Below are 17713 nucleotides of genomic sequence, written 5' to 3' on the forward strand. Positions count from 1 at the left end.
CTGTCTTTCGGTACTTAATAACCTCCGCGCTCCTCGCCGGTCATGGACCTGAACGCGTCTTAAGGAATGACAGAACGGCTGATTCATAGATTAATTTGATCGACGAGCTACCGCGATCATGCAGAATTATCTTCGGCGCTAATCGATGATGCGCAACGACGCGTGTTAGCTAAGTGTCTGTCATTCTTGTCTTCGCATTACCATAAAAAGGCAGAAGTTTATTCTGCGTAGAAAAATCTTAGCGCGGTGTATATCCGCGATATTTTTTTTAACACGATGCCTCTCGGCTCCTTAGCATATTTTTACCATTTCAGTAAAAGTAATAAATACGTCAATATTCTAATATGTCCATAGGCAAAAACAATACTCTCAAGTTCGCTCGTTTCCTCATTCGTTTCTGCTTCGCTGGAATCGCAATAAAATTAAATCTATGTAGCGATTTATCTTGTGAAGCGTGAATCCGTTTCCGCTGACGATCCGCGATCGCAGTACAGAGATTTCCGGCCATTTGAAAGGCATGCGTCACATAGACAGTTTTGCGATTTAGGTGTATTATTAACAGACCCGCTCGCTATTAAAACCTAATTTTCTATTACCCTATAATTATGCTAGAGAAAATTACACGCGTAACACCACTAAAAGGCTAATAATTGCGGAGTCATATTGATTGATTGCTAGATAGACAGCGCGATGATACGGAAAGTAATTCGCAAAATTCACGTGCGACCGAGCGAAGAGAGACGCGCAGCTTCCTGGACCATGATCTCTCGTCCCGATCGAGAGAGGGTCACGGTCATACCCGGCGCATTTCGCATAAATCACTCGCGGCGCGAACACGCGCGCGATTAATCCAGATAGCGACTCACACACGCGCGCGATTACGCGTTACATCAAGGATCGTATCGAGCACCGGCCGGTTGGTTGCATAATGCCGATGTTCCATTAAATCGCGCGCGAATCGATCCGCACGAGAGACGTGAGTGCACTTTCGGAATTGCCTTCACGGCCCCTCGGGGTGTATATAAGAAATTGCGTGAAAGGGAATCGACAATCCGAGCTCTTCGCGAAACGAATTCGCCGGACCGTTTCAATTACTTATTATCGCGTCGCGCAGATTTCTCGGTGTCGGTCTATTTCTTTTTTCTTTTTCCTTTTTCCACGTCGCGCAATTCTCGGCGCGAGTCCTGTGATCAGTTGAATCGTAATACATTACTTTCGCGCCCGAAGAGATGATCGCGGTGATGAAACGTGAATTACGACGATTACGCGGTTTATTGCCCGGGGATGTCTTCCGGTATCGTCAAATCAAACTCGCGCGTACGGTTATGTATTGAAGATATTATCGTCCGCTGTGTGCCGTTACGTAACATCTCGAGGAACGCACAATAGAGCTCCGCGATGTTCCATTAAATCGTATGCAGATCTCGGGGCAACAATGGAACGCGGACGGCCGAATCGGGACTCGTAAAAAGTAGCGAGCCGCATCCCAAAACGCTTCCTGGATCGAGAAACGATAGGGTCAGAGAGAAGGAAAATTAGCATGTTTTTTGTGCGCAGCGATACGCGCCAAAAAAAAAAAAAAAAAAAAAAAAAATCATACCCATATATTAAAACCATATACACTTCTATCATCAATTTTAAAATAATTAAGTTTGACCAAAAATGTACTAAAAACGATTAAAAATTTTTGTTGTACGTTTTAACGAATATTACGGAGTCTCAAATAAAACAATTACTGCGCGCTACAACGTGTGCATTACTTCGAAGCCTTTTTCGCCAGTAACAAAAAAGATTATTGTTATCGTGATTTATATTACTTCGTTAAAGTAAGTGGCGAGATAAGAAACTTTTACGAATGATTAATTTCTCATCTTTCACTTATTGCTTTTCACCATCTTCGGCTCTACACCCACCTCAAACTTTCAATGGAACATTGTGCTTGTTATACCCGTAAAATAAGATGGGTAATATATAGTAGACAACACACCTTCGCGCGTCGGTGGGGCTTGATACCACCTCGCAGAGCTTAACGAATCGCGCCCGCGTGTAAGTAGCCGCGAATAATCCGCGGCGGGGGAGCAGCGCGAAAAATTCGCCCGGTAACGTACGAGCGCTCGAGGGCACGGGTGATTGAATATAAATCATATAAATTGCGACTATCCGGAATTAATGTACACGCTCGTGATTTAAGATATTGCATCTCCCTTCCTCCTTCCTTCTCGCCTCGTTCGCTTCCCCTCGGCCGTAATTGACGCGTTATTTCCGCATCCACCGTTCGGGACGCCGCGCGCCTCGGCGAAAATTCATCTTTGCCGGGCGCGATTTATCCCGCGGGATATCTCGAGCCGCCTCCCTTCGCGACCGCGTATCGAATCCCTTCGTTTCTTCCTTTTGCCGCGGAGGAAGGCGCGCACGATCGCGATCAGGATCGAGACCGACCTCGCGCGCTTCCGCGAACGTAAGGCGCGATCTTCCGTCCGGATATCGGACGGACACGGGGAAAAGGTGTACGGTATTATCATAGTCGTGCATCAGCGGGACATCACGATTCGCAATATCAGCCCCCTCCGTATCGGGGGACAAAGATTCTTTTCTGTACCTACACGAAGCGGTATATGATAAACGACACCGCGAGAAGAGGTCGACGCGTGCGAAGGCGCAATCTGGACTTATCTGTATTTCTGAAGATAAATAAATTGAGATAGCGGCGTGATTATTATTGCCGTAATAATACCGCAATGGCGTGTAATAGTTGACGAAGAATGGACGGCGCAATTGGAAAATAATCCTTAATGATCGCTAAGTACATGTAATGGTTCGTACAAAAAATATCTAATAAGTCGAGATGTAACATTTAATAAATATAATAGCTGATAAGGCAATACCGCGTGTCACATAATAAACCCACGGTGCCGAGAGATGGCTCTTGATTGCAATTAATTCTCGGATGCGCGTAAGAAAATAATTTCTTTTCAGGCACGAACGACGTGAGGTAACACACTCGTTCGTGGATCGTTCGTTGCGACACGCCTCGTTCGCGCAAATAGCGAAGAGACGCGCTTCAAAATACAGACGAGTCGTAAATCATTTTTACCGTAGCTACCGGAACTCGCGAGGAAAAAAAAAATGACAGAACTCTCTTTCCCGCCCGTTCTGACATGTCCGATATTATATATATATATCAAATTTATTAACTGAGCAAGTCCAACGCGAGATTAATTATAGCGCACAGCCATTATATGATTTTTTTTTTCTTTTACTGATGCCCCGGCGAACAGTAGTGTATTTCACTTACATGTCCCTGCTTTGCGATACACGAGCGATCCTTAACAATTACACGGCGAGCGCGGTTGGCGGAATCGAAAGATATAGCGCGGCATCGGTCGAGGGAAAGGAAGAATTATTTTCTGCATGACGCACACACGCGACCGCGAGCATATATGTGCACGTTCGGTGAGTTATGCTGAAACGCACGTTCAAGGCTATCCGCCAAGATCACGGTCGCGTCGTCCGGTGCGGGACAATCGTCATCAGTCATCGAACGATTCCCCGGCACACGTTACGTACGCATGTACGAAGAGTAATGGCGAAAAAGAACGGCGACACTGTACGCCTGCGATCCTTGCCGAGCATACATCACTCGTTGGCGGGCTCGAAAGTAACGAAGGCCGCATCTACGCTCGCCTCGTTTACGGATAACTCGAGTCCGAAATCTCGAAGGAAAAAGAGAAAAAAAAAAAAAATATATATGAGAACACCAGAAGTCAGCGGTCGAGATAAATGAAATCAGATCTAAAAATTGAATCCTAATCCGTTCGATGACTCGCGTGAACTGCCGCCGCGCGTAACGAATTAATTTAGATCGATTGCACGTGGGAGAGACACATAATAACGATCGGATCAAGATAACTCTCGAGAACAGATCGGAACGACGCGATATCTTTCGTAAGATCCTTCGTTGGGAATAACCCGCTGTCTAAGCCTGGCAGGACCTTTTGTATGCGTAATTCAGTCATGCAAATTGTAACTCGATTTTGATTCCCGCTTATCAAAGGGGATTCATCGCAATCCTTTCGCAAGATATCATTCTGACGGGACGTTGAGACCAACGACCAATAATCGGCCCCGAAGGCGATCTACACCGTTCATTTGCTACTTCAACCGAGTTCCCGCTTGGACATTGAACCTTGATTACGAGGAGAAAGATCGGCGTCTTGCTGCGACGTCTCGTATTAAATAAATTCCCACCTGTATTTCAGCGTTTCTGTTTGTCGTCGATGAAACGAACTAAAATTTGAATTTATTGCAGAAGAAAAATTTTCCCTGAAAAAGTATACATGCAAAATTATTTCTCGTTATATTTCTTGCGAGTAAATCAATTTCGCGATTATTAAACGATTAAACAGCTGCGGCAAATACAGATGTGCGCGTACATTCGTCGCGGTCCGTTTATTAAATCGTCAAAGAGCCGCACCAGTTCCGCTACTTCGATTGAACTCTGCGGAGGCGATGCCGCGATCTGCCCCTTTGGTTGACCGATCGCGAACAGATCTGACGGCGTGCATACGCTGATAATTTACACGGCGATCGTCTTCCGGCAAGTAATGCCGCGGCTAATGAGCTTACGTGTCCCGATACGCGCGTTACATAAAGGCGCGCGCAAAGAGATACACGGATGTATACGGTGCATTGGACTTGATCTCAAAGTCACGACGTTCGTCCGCGAGGTTCCCCGCAAAGGGCAACGTCAGCCGCAGCGATCTCGACTGTGTCGATCAGATTACACACGTGTAACAGCGACAAATCTGAACAATATTTAAAATATTTGCGAAATAAAAACCAACCGTGCGATAATGATTTTATTGAAATTATTATGAGAGGAAATATCTGCAGTAATACAGTTTGAAGGGCGCACCGTCAGAATTCGCGGCCGTAAAAAGATTTGAAGGAGACCTTGGGGAGACCTGAAAAGACTCATTAATGATTTCGGAAGATTCATGGATCACCGTGTCGGACTATTTCGGGCGAGCCTTAATGCACGCGTTAAATTTATTCCCGTCGCCCGTTTCCTTTCTCAATTCTTCATAAGACAAAGCCTCGCTAGGATAAGTATCGTTACATGTGCCACGGGGATGGTCATAATGTAAGCATTGAAACCGACGGCGCTACGCCTGAACCGTCCATTGTATTCCGCGGCCGTGGTCGCGCAGGTTCAGGCAGCCTTGAAGTACCGAACCTCCCAGCGCGACAAGATGATGCATTGTTACAATGCGGCGGGCTCATGTCTGGGCCTGGCCCTGCGGGGCCACGCAGAAAATCGCGAAGGCTAAAAGATATCAACGTGAAAATATTTGCGCGCACGGTGGCTCATCGCGAGACATCACACTTCGTTTTTAACACCGAGCATTAAAGAATTTGTACTACGTGTAATAGATAATCGCAAAAAAAAATTAAAAGCCTTTGCGATCGCGTGATAAACGAATAATCGTTTAAAGTGAAAATACAACTCTCTGAGTAATTCACGTTTCACGATAAAGAATTATTTTTTGCTATGCAAATATATTCGCGGTACTGAAGACTACATCTTTTTTTTTCTTTTTTTTTTTTTTTTTTGGATGATACTTATGGTCTGTCGCAATCAGTTTCGACCGTGTGCCTGAGGCAGCCTCGAAAAGAACTGACACTTCTTTAAAGATGTTGGTTCAGCTGAAGGGCTTGCCAAGATTGGTCCCGATATTCCATCAAGGATATCCTAAACTAACCCGGGATCTTAAAAAACTGAACCCAGCCCCGCAAAGTAAAAAGAATGCTAATCGTCTAAACACGTTTCTGAGGTTACCTGCGATGATATAATTTTAAAGGATCATAGAACAGATTTCTCATCTCTTTTTCAGTAACAATGCATTTCGATCTTAAAACGATACACGGGAACATAACGTTTGATTTTCAGAGATCTATCTTTCTTTCTAAAATTTATTTTTTAAAAACTTTGCTTTATTAAGTTAGGAAAAAAAATTGCTAACAATTAAATAAACGATTAAAATGATTTTAGAATCCACCACGTAAAAACGGCGATTAAATGAAATAAAATAAATTCTTTTACAGCGCGTTACACTGCGTAAGGGTGAGACGTACGAGGGGAGCGCGGGGGTAAGTAGGGAGATAGGTGGTGGAGGAGCGAGCGGTAGGCGGCTAGCGGTGAGTCCGAGCCGCCTACCGCTCGCACGTACGTGACTTCCCCCACCATACTCATTCGGCACAGGTAGACTGTAGGTATAGCACGTATTAAAAGAGCACGCGGTCGCACCGGAAGTGTGATAATTATTACATGTACGGAGACATATCCCGGCAAGAATCACATCTTCCACTCTTCTCTCAACACGGAGAATACGGGCGAACAGTTCCCGTCTCTTTAAAGTAAGTTCGATCCCCGTTTACGTATCATACGCATATCACCGGGGCGGTTGTCTTAGCTCATCGAACGATCGTCGTGGACCCTCTTCGGGTCAATCCGATTTCGCAATCCGAGCAATTCGATTCCGCAGCCGTATAAATTCCGTCGTGCGACGCATACCGGGATAAAGCGGGCGAGGGCGAGGTAGAGCAGTGGTCGCGTCGCAAAAAACACCACGCGGTCATAACCTTGTGCGCGCTAGCTGTAGGTCGAGCACGTAGTTAAAACGCACCGACAAATATATTCATTTAATAATCGTTCTCGTTTCTGTTTCAGATGAGGAGAAGCTGAAGTATCGCGTGCCATTCAAGACATTCTAAGAGGAGGAGGAGGCCTCGAAAAGGCATCGGGTATCGACGGAGCAGCTCCACGGTAAGAATTTTTTTTTTCTTATTTCTCTAATAATAATTTTTCAATAAATATATTAATGTGAACGCTCCTACAATTTAATATTCATTTTTGTGTTACAGGATCTTGGTGTGCTCTACATCCCGGACATCCTGAGAGGAGGAGGAGGCCTCGGAAAGGCATCGGGCATCGACTCAACAACTCGAAGGTAAGAATCACTTTGCCTTTACATAAAATTAATAAAACGCATAAAGAATTTTTTTTTCTTAACTGATTTAATTTATACAATGTCACTAATTTCCATTTGGTATTTTTTTTCTGTTGCAGATATTACAGTACCGTTATCGCCGATATAAGTATTTATATGAACCGCAGCCGGTTCGTCGGTCGTTTTTACGGAAATGTCGCAAAGTCTTCGGGCGAGTGATATTTTAATACGATTTTTTTTTTTCAAACGGGAGTGTCGTAACACCGCGCTATAAACAGTGTTAAATAAGTAGTAGTATCGCGATTTTAAAATCACGGTCGGGGTGTTCGCGAGTGACCAGTGCGCGGAAGGATGACTCGACACGTCCCATCTGAGAGGAGGAGCAGGCCCGGGGGGCATCCTGCATCGGCGGAGCAACTTATAGGTAAATATCAATTTTTTTAATTAAATTAAAAAAACTTTTCTTTTTTTTTTTGTTAAACTTAATTCATAACTAGCATGTCTACATTAATTTTTTCCTCTTTATGTTACAGTCACCGGCAGAATTCTTCAACTCCGCTGAAGTGCAGATTGGTAAGTCGCATAATTCTTTTTTCGCATAATTTCTTTTTAGGGTCTCTTAAAAAATAGCGCGCGCATAATTTCTTCTAGTTGTATAACATTATCGATCGTTATTAAAAAAAAAAAAAAAAACAATTAAAACGTTTAGACGAATAAATGTTAAAAAAAAAAATAATTTCCTCTTACGGCAATTCCGATTTAATATTCTTTTCGTAAATCAGAATTAATTTAACAAATGTTAAAAAATTATAATTACTCGTTACCGTTATTATTTTAATAAAAAAGTCTTCCGATTATACTTCGAACTTTTCGGCCCATCGTTTAAAACAGCATTCATTTATTACCCCGGCTTAAATCGAAGACACGTCGTTCGTCGTTCTTTTTAATTTCGCTGATGCAGTTATTCAGTCGGTTAAACTCGCCAGCGGCGAAACCAGATCCAGCCGCGATGTACGCGAATATCGATTCGCCCCCGTCGAAGCCGATGCAATAATGGATATCGATAATGTCGGTGAAGATCGGTATGTCCGCACGCATTCCGGCAGCCAGTTATAAATCACTGATCCGTATCTTGGTAGAGAGAAGTCCCCTTAACCAAATAGATGCTACTGTCGATTTGAATTACTACCCTCGGCCGACCGCGAGCCATCGCAAACGAGACTCGAAACGGTTCAAAGTTCTATGTAAACTACCGCCCACGTTTGCATTCTCCTCGTCGGTCAGTGCTTCCTCGCGATAGTGGTGACCAAACAGATCCTATGTCTTTCTCGAGTAGTCTTAGAAAACGTCCGAGGCGGTTTCCACGCGGCGGACACCGGCATTAGGATTCAGAGTGGAATCGAATACGGCTTAGGGATATAGAAAAGAAAAGAAGGGAAAGAAACGTCTCTCTTTAGCGGCGACTCTTACTAGGGCCGTAAAGTCAACAACGCTCTCACGCGGGACGAGCTACCCGTGCATTATTCAATAATTTCGAAATTGAAACTATGAGAAAATCAGATACAGCCTGGCCGGGTTCGTCGACCGTTTTATGGTCGTATGATAATGCACCGTAATTATTTATGTAGAAATAGGCGCGTGTTAATTGATACGCGACATCGGCAAATAAATGAAACTCGTTTCTGAATTTCGGCTCCGAGGCAGAAGGCATTCAATATTAAAATGAGGCGCTCGAAAGGACCTGTCCAACGATAATTTGTTTACGATCCACTTGAAGTTTAATTCCTCCTCGGAAAAAGCAACTTATAAGATGCTTTCATAAACGTTTAATATTTTACATTTAAATATTAATTAATATATATACGTGCATACATAATGCGCTTTATAAAAATCATCGTGAAAGTATACTCGTCTCGTGCATGTACTATAGATCGTATGCAATGGTGAAGTGTCCGAATAAAACGCATGACACATGTACAAATGAGCCGAAGCGAGAGGCGCGAATGATTATTTTGAAGGCAATAAATACCGGAGATAAATAATCGTTATCGCGACGAAATGTAAAAATTCGCGCCGTGCATCAGGGGGGAAGATGAATATTAGTCACCGTGACGGAGACGCGCCGAAGTTAAATGCCTGCGATTATCGTCATTACCCGCCAAGATAATTACACGTATGCGAATATATACAAATTTGAATTACACACATTTGCAAAGATTATATATATTTCATTGTAACTACTCGCAAATAGCGTGCATTACACCTCGCGATATTCATTGCATTGACAAATGCAATTTATCACGCTCGGCCCACACACGTAAACCTCGAATAAAAAGGATATATTGTCCACAAATATAAAAAGCTAAGAACAAACTAACACTTTTGTGCGCAATTAATTTAAGAGATTCGTATTATCTCTATTTCTTCTCTCGATTTTTCACAAAACTTTTTTCAAGACTCTGCAGCGGCCGTTAATTAACGAGCTGTCTTTGAAATAAAATTTCACTGCGTTCTGCATCGTATAAAACAACAAGTGCGTTAATAGAATATTTAAGTGAGAGAATACGCGTCGAATATTCGTCACGCGATGATCTGATGCGTGAGAGAGACGAGGGGTAGAGAGCGTTGGGACGAGAGTAACCGGAAAAGTAGCGAAGGTGCGAGCGCGTAGACTGCATATCCCTTTCCATTCTTCCTTCCGGCAGCGGAGCACGGAGCACGTGGTGAGGAGATCGAAAGCCGTTTCGTTCTTATCGGAAGTGACACGCGCGTTCGTTGCTGCGTTTACGTGATCACTTTGCTGTGACCGGGCTAGCCGAGCACGTAATTAGGCAAGTCAGTTACGCATAATTTGCATAGATCAGTTACGGATCGAAAAAAAAATTTAGGTTTAGTAATTGTAAAGTTTTCGCCGTTTCTAATCTGCGAACGCGCGGCAAATCGAAGAACAAATTATCGGGATAGACGGGAGCCGCGTCTGCCGCATTAGTAATAATATAAAGGGCTCTGAGAAGTAAGTCCTGAATAAACAATTGCCGCGGCGTGATATCTCGCATCGTGAGATCAGCCGCAAATATCCCCGTGCATCGCTCACGACCAATACCTCTTCACACGAACGGAGAGAGCAAGTGCAGTTTCAGGGTGAATGCACGGCAGCGTCCGTTGCGCAACCGTGCCGATATATTAAATCGATCGGCATATATCGATAGCCCTTGCCTCACACGCGAGCACACGGGTCCAGCATTGTTGGTATAAAGCGAGAGAGATACGGAATGTCGATATTTTTCAAGTTGCACGTATAACAAAAAGAAATTGTATAAAGAATTATTGTAATATTTAAAATCCGCCGAAGGAGCTAAATAAAAATCGGTATTTATTTGTTAATAAATGCATCGACCAACCGACATAAAAAAAAAAAAAAAAAATTAGTACTTTCTTTGAGAAACGTAAATTCGTTCAAGTATATAAAAAAGAGAAATTTTCTCGATGCGCCTAAAGCCCTAAATTGGAAACTCTATCCTTTTCTCTGAAACTTTATACGGGAACAGTGCCATTAAACTTATAGCGTCGTTTGAGAATCGAGAAACGAGTGCACAGAGCGTGGTTCTCTCCACGCATCGCGGTCCGAGAACCAGCGTTGTCGGGAGAGACGGTCGACAGCAATAAACTTTCGACACCGGGAAATCATGGGTTTCGAGACGCGAAGGTAGTTAAGAGGTGCCGTTGAGGAAAGCGCCGGTTCGTTCACTTCATATACCAGCAGTTCCGTCTACTGGAATCGCAAGACGGCGCGGAATAGAAGGGAACGAAAGAGAAAATAGGAGAGAGAAACGCGAATAACACTGAAGGAAGAAATACTGGAGCCGGAGTACACGCGCCGTTCTCTTCGTTCCTCCGGGAGCGAATCGTGACTCGAATCTAATCGCATTTAAAAAGTCAGCAGCGGAAATGTAAAGACGGCAGAAAAATGTTGCATACGTATCTCGAATAATTCGAAAAAAAAGTATTTGCAGCTAGCTATTTTAATTGTCGCTTCAATGAATTTTTGTACATTTTCAATTCGATTCTTCTGTCGAAACATTTTTTTTTTTTTAATATACGCCGACGCGATACAAAGAAACCGCCTTTCTCGCCGTGGTTATAACACTCGAGGAGCGTCGCCGAGGAATCAGACGTGCAGCGACTGCGCTCGCCTCGTGAGAGAAGCACGTCGGAGATTACACAAGCGCTACCCCGGCTCCGTTTGCCTCTCAACGACCGAGGCAGCCTCTAACATAAGACCAAGTCGTATCATAGCGTGATCAGAATCTGCGGTTAGCGAAGACGTATCGCCTCATCTTCGCCTGATCTCGAGAGATCTTCACACGCGTACTCCTTAATCGCGCACTCAAATTGCGTAACTTGCTCGATCTGTAACGATACTCGTTCTACGTGCGAGCAGTGAGGAATTCTTAACTAACACAAAGAAAATACATCGTGATTACTGAACCGGAGAGTACAAAATAATACGAATAATTATTATACGTTAAAAAAAAAAAAGAAGTTATAACATTCCTCTTAGTTTAGCATGAAAATTGAATAGAATATAATTTGTAAATAATTATGATTTCTCGCTGATCTTTGAAGAATTACATATATCTTCATTGTTCCATTAAACAATCGCTTGTACGATCACCAAAGTCTATATATATATACGCTTTCGATTTGACCGCATAAAGCGCGCATTCGTGCACGTGCAACGACGTCTGATACCGCAAATTGCTCGTCGATCTTATCGAAGCAGAACGAGAGAAGTTCACTGTCGGACGTCCGTTTTATCGATCTCGCCAAAGGTAGAGTGACGTTCTTTGAGAAAACGAAAGCGCGCAACGTGCAATGAGAATCCTCTCAAGGGAAGGACACGCCTCGAGTTTCGTCCCGTGTACGAGAAGACCTTCAGGTACGCGATTATCCTTGCACGGATAATCGATTGTACCGTTTTATCGCGGACGCGCACCAAACAATGAAACGAGTCTCGGCCATTCAAGAGTGGTCTCCTTCGCGGCCGCCTCGAGAACGGTTCCTTTGAAATTGCTTCTTGCGAGACGAGGCGCGAGAAACAAGATTAGCTTCTTTTGATACCGATTTCTTCGACCCCGAATGTCGTAACAACGAGAATCCGCGTGCGACAAAGTTCTAGTTCAAGTTTCTAAGATTAGGAGATTGGAATTTTTGCAATTACAGATACATTTATATAAAGAAAAAAAAATTTCTTTTTGTTTTAATTATTTATTATATTAATACGACAATTTCAAGTATTAATTTCTTCGCCGGGTATTCGTTTTGTTCGTAAAAACGCTTAATGCAGAACGGGAATAGCGTCGGGTGATCGACTTCATTCATTATTTTCGCCTCCCTTTCCTTCTTTTTCTCTCTTGATTACCGCGGTTGAAATAACACGAGTCGCTCCCAGTGTGGTTGCGGGATCTGTCTCCGATCGGCATTCCCTCAGCTCGGTTAAAGACCCGAACGACTTAAGACCTAGCCTAACGTAGGGTGCTAAAGAACCCTTCCTACCTTACGTGCCGACACGGTGACTCGCATCGATACGCGTGTGCGTGAATACACGTGTACGCGCAGACATGCACCGCGCAGCGACAGACGCTGAAGAAAGAGCACGAACGGCTATTTTATTATATAACTTGTACGCGAGAAGTCTCCTCTTCTAGAGGCAAGAAAAAGGTTGAGACAATGCCGCCTTGCGGCTTCGATCGTATAAGGATCGTCGCTAGAATACAACGACCCTTCGTCCGGAGGCTTAGTCTCGAGTTACAAGTAATGACGAAAGTTACGTTCTTCCGCTCGACAGGACAGACTGCCGCTCCTTCCTTTGTTCGTAGCCATCTTAATGCAAAGTTATATAACAGCGATAACGTTATGATTAAAAAGAAAAAAAAAAAAAAACCCCGATACAATGCATTTCTAATTTTGTGATAAATTGCTTAACTCAATCAACGTCGCGAACTCTTATTTGAGGTATTTTTACTCCTCCGTTTTAAAACAAGTTGTAAAAGTAAAGGAATACAGATTGCTCTCGTGATTTTACGTTGGAATTGGGAAGTCGCTTTTTTCAAGCGTCAGGATTCCAGTATCTTGATTTAAAGAATTTATGTCTCGAAACGAAGGGAGACGGTAGGCAATGCAGGACTCTTAGTGTATTGGAAAAAGAATTTGCGAACACAATCCCGCGGGTTCAGTTTTTTTTCTCTCTCTCTCTTTCTTTCTCTCTCTCTCTCTCTCTCTCTCTCTCTCTCTCTCTCTCTTGAAAGTAAGTAGAGGTTTCTCGCAAGGTGGTTAAGGATATGAAGATCCGCCGTAATCAAATAGATTACCGAAAAGCCGCTGGCCATTCGTACCCTTTGGTATTCGGGTTGGCCGTTGTCGTCCATTTTTTTTTCTTTCCGCCAGACTATTTATTCCACGGACCCGCGAAGGAACTTTCTGCGACCACCTCGCCCTCGCATTCCACGTGGAGCGTAGAACAATGAGCGCGGACAGAAAGAATCCGAAATTGTCTAATTAGGTAATGCTCGAGCTACCATCGAATAAAAAAAATATAACAGTATTCGGAAAGATTGATAGAGATCGAATTTTGTCACATAAATCTACGTAAGATCCTGTTCGAAATTGGCTGTCGTTTAAACAACTCCGAGCTCTGTCTTATTTTAATCGTTTCCTCAATTTTCGAGATTATTTAGGTTAAGGCCAGTAATAATTTTTTTTTTTTTTCTTTTAATTAACCGTATCGACCCAGGATTTATACTTTCCGGAATATTGATATCTATGTCACCGTCACGATTCGTTACTCAGATCGGGCGCGAATAGCCTTGGATTCTCGCACAGGTCCTTGCACCGCTTGATGCATAATGCGCGTCGGCTGGAACTGAATCACGCGCAGAAAATGACCGGGGAAAAAAATTCACCAAGGATTACCCGTTCTGAATCATCTCCGCGAGCATTGTACGTCAATCTTCCTATTTCTCTTTCCCCGCTGTAACCACCCTTCGACCGACCAAGATGATAAATGAGCGTGATTCTCAAATGCACTTATACGAAGCGAAAGAGTAACTAACGTCAACGTCCGCTATTTTATTTCTATCGGTAGTTCCCTTTTTTTTTTTTTAGCGGCAAGCTTTATATTATCACATAAAATTGCAATAACCATCAGGTACGCATTGAATAAATATTCACGATAAATTATTATTTCCTCGAGTTATTAATTAAATTTCACCGTTATATAAGATTACTTATCTGTGTGTAATGAGCAAGCTAAAAGTACAGCTAAATTAAAAAAAGAAAAAGACTGAATGTGCTTGCGCATGCACATGAGCCTTGTAATAGCGATAGAATTAGAGGGTAGGTCGCGGTACAACACCCTTGCCTTATTACGTAACGCCTCTAAAACGTGACGTTTGCATTTAACGAGGAAACCGAATTCGTTCCGGGTACAACCGTATCAAACGCGCGTACGTACATCCTTGCCTCGTCGTTCGAGGCATACGAGGGAGCCCGTGCACAGCTCGTTTTTAACGAACATCCCTCCGCGATTGCCCTTCGGCCTTCGGCACACCGCGAATCTACATGCGGTAATGACTTCCTGCCGTAAAACGGCAAATAATAAAAATGAACAGCCGAGTTACGAGACGATACGCGCGTGTAGGTACGAACGTCGGCGTTGGGTAACGAGAGGTATTCGCGTCCGCTCGGGATGCGCTATCCGGTGCATTCTGTAGTAAGATGCAATTGCTGCGATATACGTCTGCCGCAATTTGCCCGAAGAGGTCGGCGGCACGTAATCGCTCGATATCCTTGCGGAACAATATCATCATTTTGGCAGCAGAAAGAAAAAAAAATTCTATTTAATTATACATATCTAATAAGTATAAACGTAATAAATAAACGTAAATTAAAATATGTAATAAATAATATTAAATATTAAATTATACCGCGTTATTATTTTTCTTTTTTTTTTAATTTTTTTTCTTGCAAACCTTGAATTAACGCGACGGCGGCGTTGCGATTTCGCAACCAAAGTAAACTCTCAAGGATTTAATCATCAAGCGGCTCGTTGACGTTGGGATTGGACAGTTAAGTCCGATTTTTTCATTGCAATGTAACGTACCGTCTGTCAACGTAGCTACCTGTGGAGAATGCGCTCCTCTAGACGCCCGGTATGCCTTGATGATCACTTCCCGCGCCGCATGACGTATCTGCATTAATGCGTCCGCGCGCAGCTGCGTTTCGCTGCGAGATATCCATAAGGGAGCGCGGCGAAGGTAAGCGTAAATAATAAGAACCGCTCGCGATATAAGTTTCTAGTAATTCGGTATTGCCTTAATCACGGCTCTTAATCACACGCGTACGCATATGTAGCTCATTACAATCACGCGCGTCAGCCGAGAAACGTACGACCGCTACTCCTAGCTCCTTCTTTAAGCAATCGAGCTTTTATTCGAGTCCCTCTCGTGACTCGGGTCCTTTAAATTAAAAAGAAACGTAATAAGAACGTAATAAAAAATGGGTATTAATTCTTGTTTTACCTCATTGCTACATTTGCATCGTGCATACGTAAATGTAATTATTCTTACTTCTGTTAATCCTTGAATTAAGTTGCATCTCGATTACGCTATCCCTGCTAAGGCACTTTTTAAAACGTTGATTCCGCTGTCATTTATAAAAGTATATAGACGTATATGCGAATAAGTGCATGCGAATGTTCGCAGTGTATCCAAATGACTGTACAGATCAGTCACCCCTGCGGGATTGCGGCTCGATTCCAACAGAAATCCTCACGCGATATTTTCTTTTTTCAAGACGACGTAATGAGCTTCTTCCCTCTCCCTTTTTCTTTTTTTTTTTTTCAATAAAAAGCAAGCGGCGGCTCTTAAAGCTTTTGAAAATTGTTACGTCGTTTACATACTTCTACCCACGTGCGCGTGTAATTATGCAAATTACACTTCAAGATGCGTAGACGCGTAGGTAGACGCACGTGCGGCAGATATCAGCATCAAAGTATTATACGATAACCTGACTGCGAAAATTAAGAAGTTAAGTAATCAAGACTTTTTGCCGGCGAACTTTGTTCTTGTTTTCCATCGAGCACTCGAATGTATTATTCAGGATAAAAAAAAATTGCATCCATACGCATCAGTTTTTTCCTTCGACTTTGAATCATATCTCAATAATAAATGCTCTTATCACAAGCGAGAAAGAAAAACTTCAGCAATCGAACTTGTACATGCATAGTAGTTTCAAGATTTTTCTACAGACGATATGTCTTTCCTCCAGCTTTACCTCGTACGTTTCTCTTTCGCGTGAGAACTTCTCAGTCGATCTCTTTTACGCCTACAATTTCCTCGACAGAAAGCTATAAGTTAGGTAACAGAAGGAAAGAAATTTTCCAGGCAAAACTGCGTTTGCACGCGCGAATTCCCTTCCCAAGAAAATGGCCTCACGACGGTAGATAATAATGGCGCGCCGCCCTATCTCCGCCGCGGAACGAAGACGCGTAGATCTCCGAGATAAATTGCAGGTTCTAAGTTAGACGACGGAGTCTAGCATGCACCGTGTAATTTGTTTGGGAAATCGCGCAGAAAATGACGGAGCTTCCCCGCGCTCACGTTGAGCATATTCCTCCGCTTTATCTCTCCTTCTCTACGGAGCCGCAGCGGGTAGCCCACGTTGACGGACGATGAGTTATGTCTCTCTGGAAAAATCAACGAGCTACTAATTATCGCGGCCGGTGAACCGAGCCTACCGCGCGGGCGTTTTTTTAGCGCCCCGACGCTATGTATACCTTGGCCTTCGTTTGATCGTTCAAGGCTGCGCCGCAAGACGATGCACTCGAGTGCATAGTTAGACGTGGCGTCACGAGCGCGTGTAATATGATTGACGCGGAAAACGTTTTTTTCACGCGACTAAAATTAGTCTCCCGCGAAGTATCTGCGACCGACACGGCTTTCCAAATAGCCGAGAGTTCCCATAGCAAAGAGTTTGACTTAATTACGCTTAAACGTACAGCTTCCAGATTCATCGAGTCTCAATATGCACGCAATAAATCTTGTTCTTTTTTTTTCTTTTTCTAATTTATCTCGATTCATAACTCTTCTTAATTTATGACACGATAAAAGTGATATGTGAGCTTCAACAACTGTATTAATCATAGATCGTAAAAAGATACTTATAGAACTGTCGCTTTTAGCAATGTGTATTATGTATTGGACATGTGTCGAAAGAAATATCGCGTTTCTCACTTTGCCATTAAAGTTTTAAAAGCGTATGAATTAATTTCTAGCTGAATCACGTTTTACCTCGGGCTACGTATAACACGCGCAGAATTTACCGGCTGCTAATACGTGTCTATGATAGAAACAGCCGAGTTCTAAAGAAACGAAACGTTTACGGCGTATATATCTCTACTTATTTCGAGACACGTCACAGGTGCAACAACCCGATGCATTACGCGATGCTTCACGCGATATTTTCGAAGGGTGTACTTTTCGTCGAAATTGCAGTTTGGCTGAAAAACAGCGGACTGAGCGAACAGAGTAATAATCGTGAGAAGTGCTTGCGTACAAACTGCAGCTGCGAAAATAATCTCAAAATTTCAGTAGAATTTTTTTAAGTGTATTTTATATTGTTATCTGCTTTTATTCTCACGTATT

General features: G+C 43.1%; 1 protein-coding gene and 1 long non-coding RNA gene across 5 annotated transcripts in view; one reads left to right on the forward strand and one right to left on the reverse strand.

The window, feature by feature from the left end:
• The window catches only part of LOC139112544 (uncharacterized), an 89022-nt gene extending 81332 nt beyond the window's left edge, over nt 1-7690 (forward strand). The window contains exons 4-5 of one of the 2 annotated variants that reach the window (XR_011547400.1): nt 6731-6826; nt 6925-7690. This is a non-coding gene — a long non-coding RNA (uncharacterized lncRNA). Of the gene's footprint in view, nt 1-6730 lie in introns of both variants that reach the window. The other variant, XR_011547399.1, reaches the window with a different exon arrangement.
• Nucleotides 1-17713, reverse strand: part of LOC139112532 (uncharacterized) — a 137659-nt gene that overhangs the window by 23116 nt on the left and 96830 nt on the right. The gene's annotated exons all lie outside the window — the stretch shown is intronic.

Source organism: Cardiocondyla obscurior, linkage group LG29 (genome assembly GCF_019399895.1).
Source record: "Cardiocondyla obscurior isolate alpha-2009 linkage group LG29, Cobs3.1, whole genome shotgun sequence".
NCBI classification, from domain to species: Eukaryota; Metazoa; Arthropoda; class Insecta; order Hymenoptera; family Formicidae; genus Cardiocondyla; species Cardiocondyla obscurior.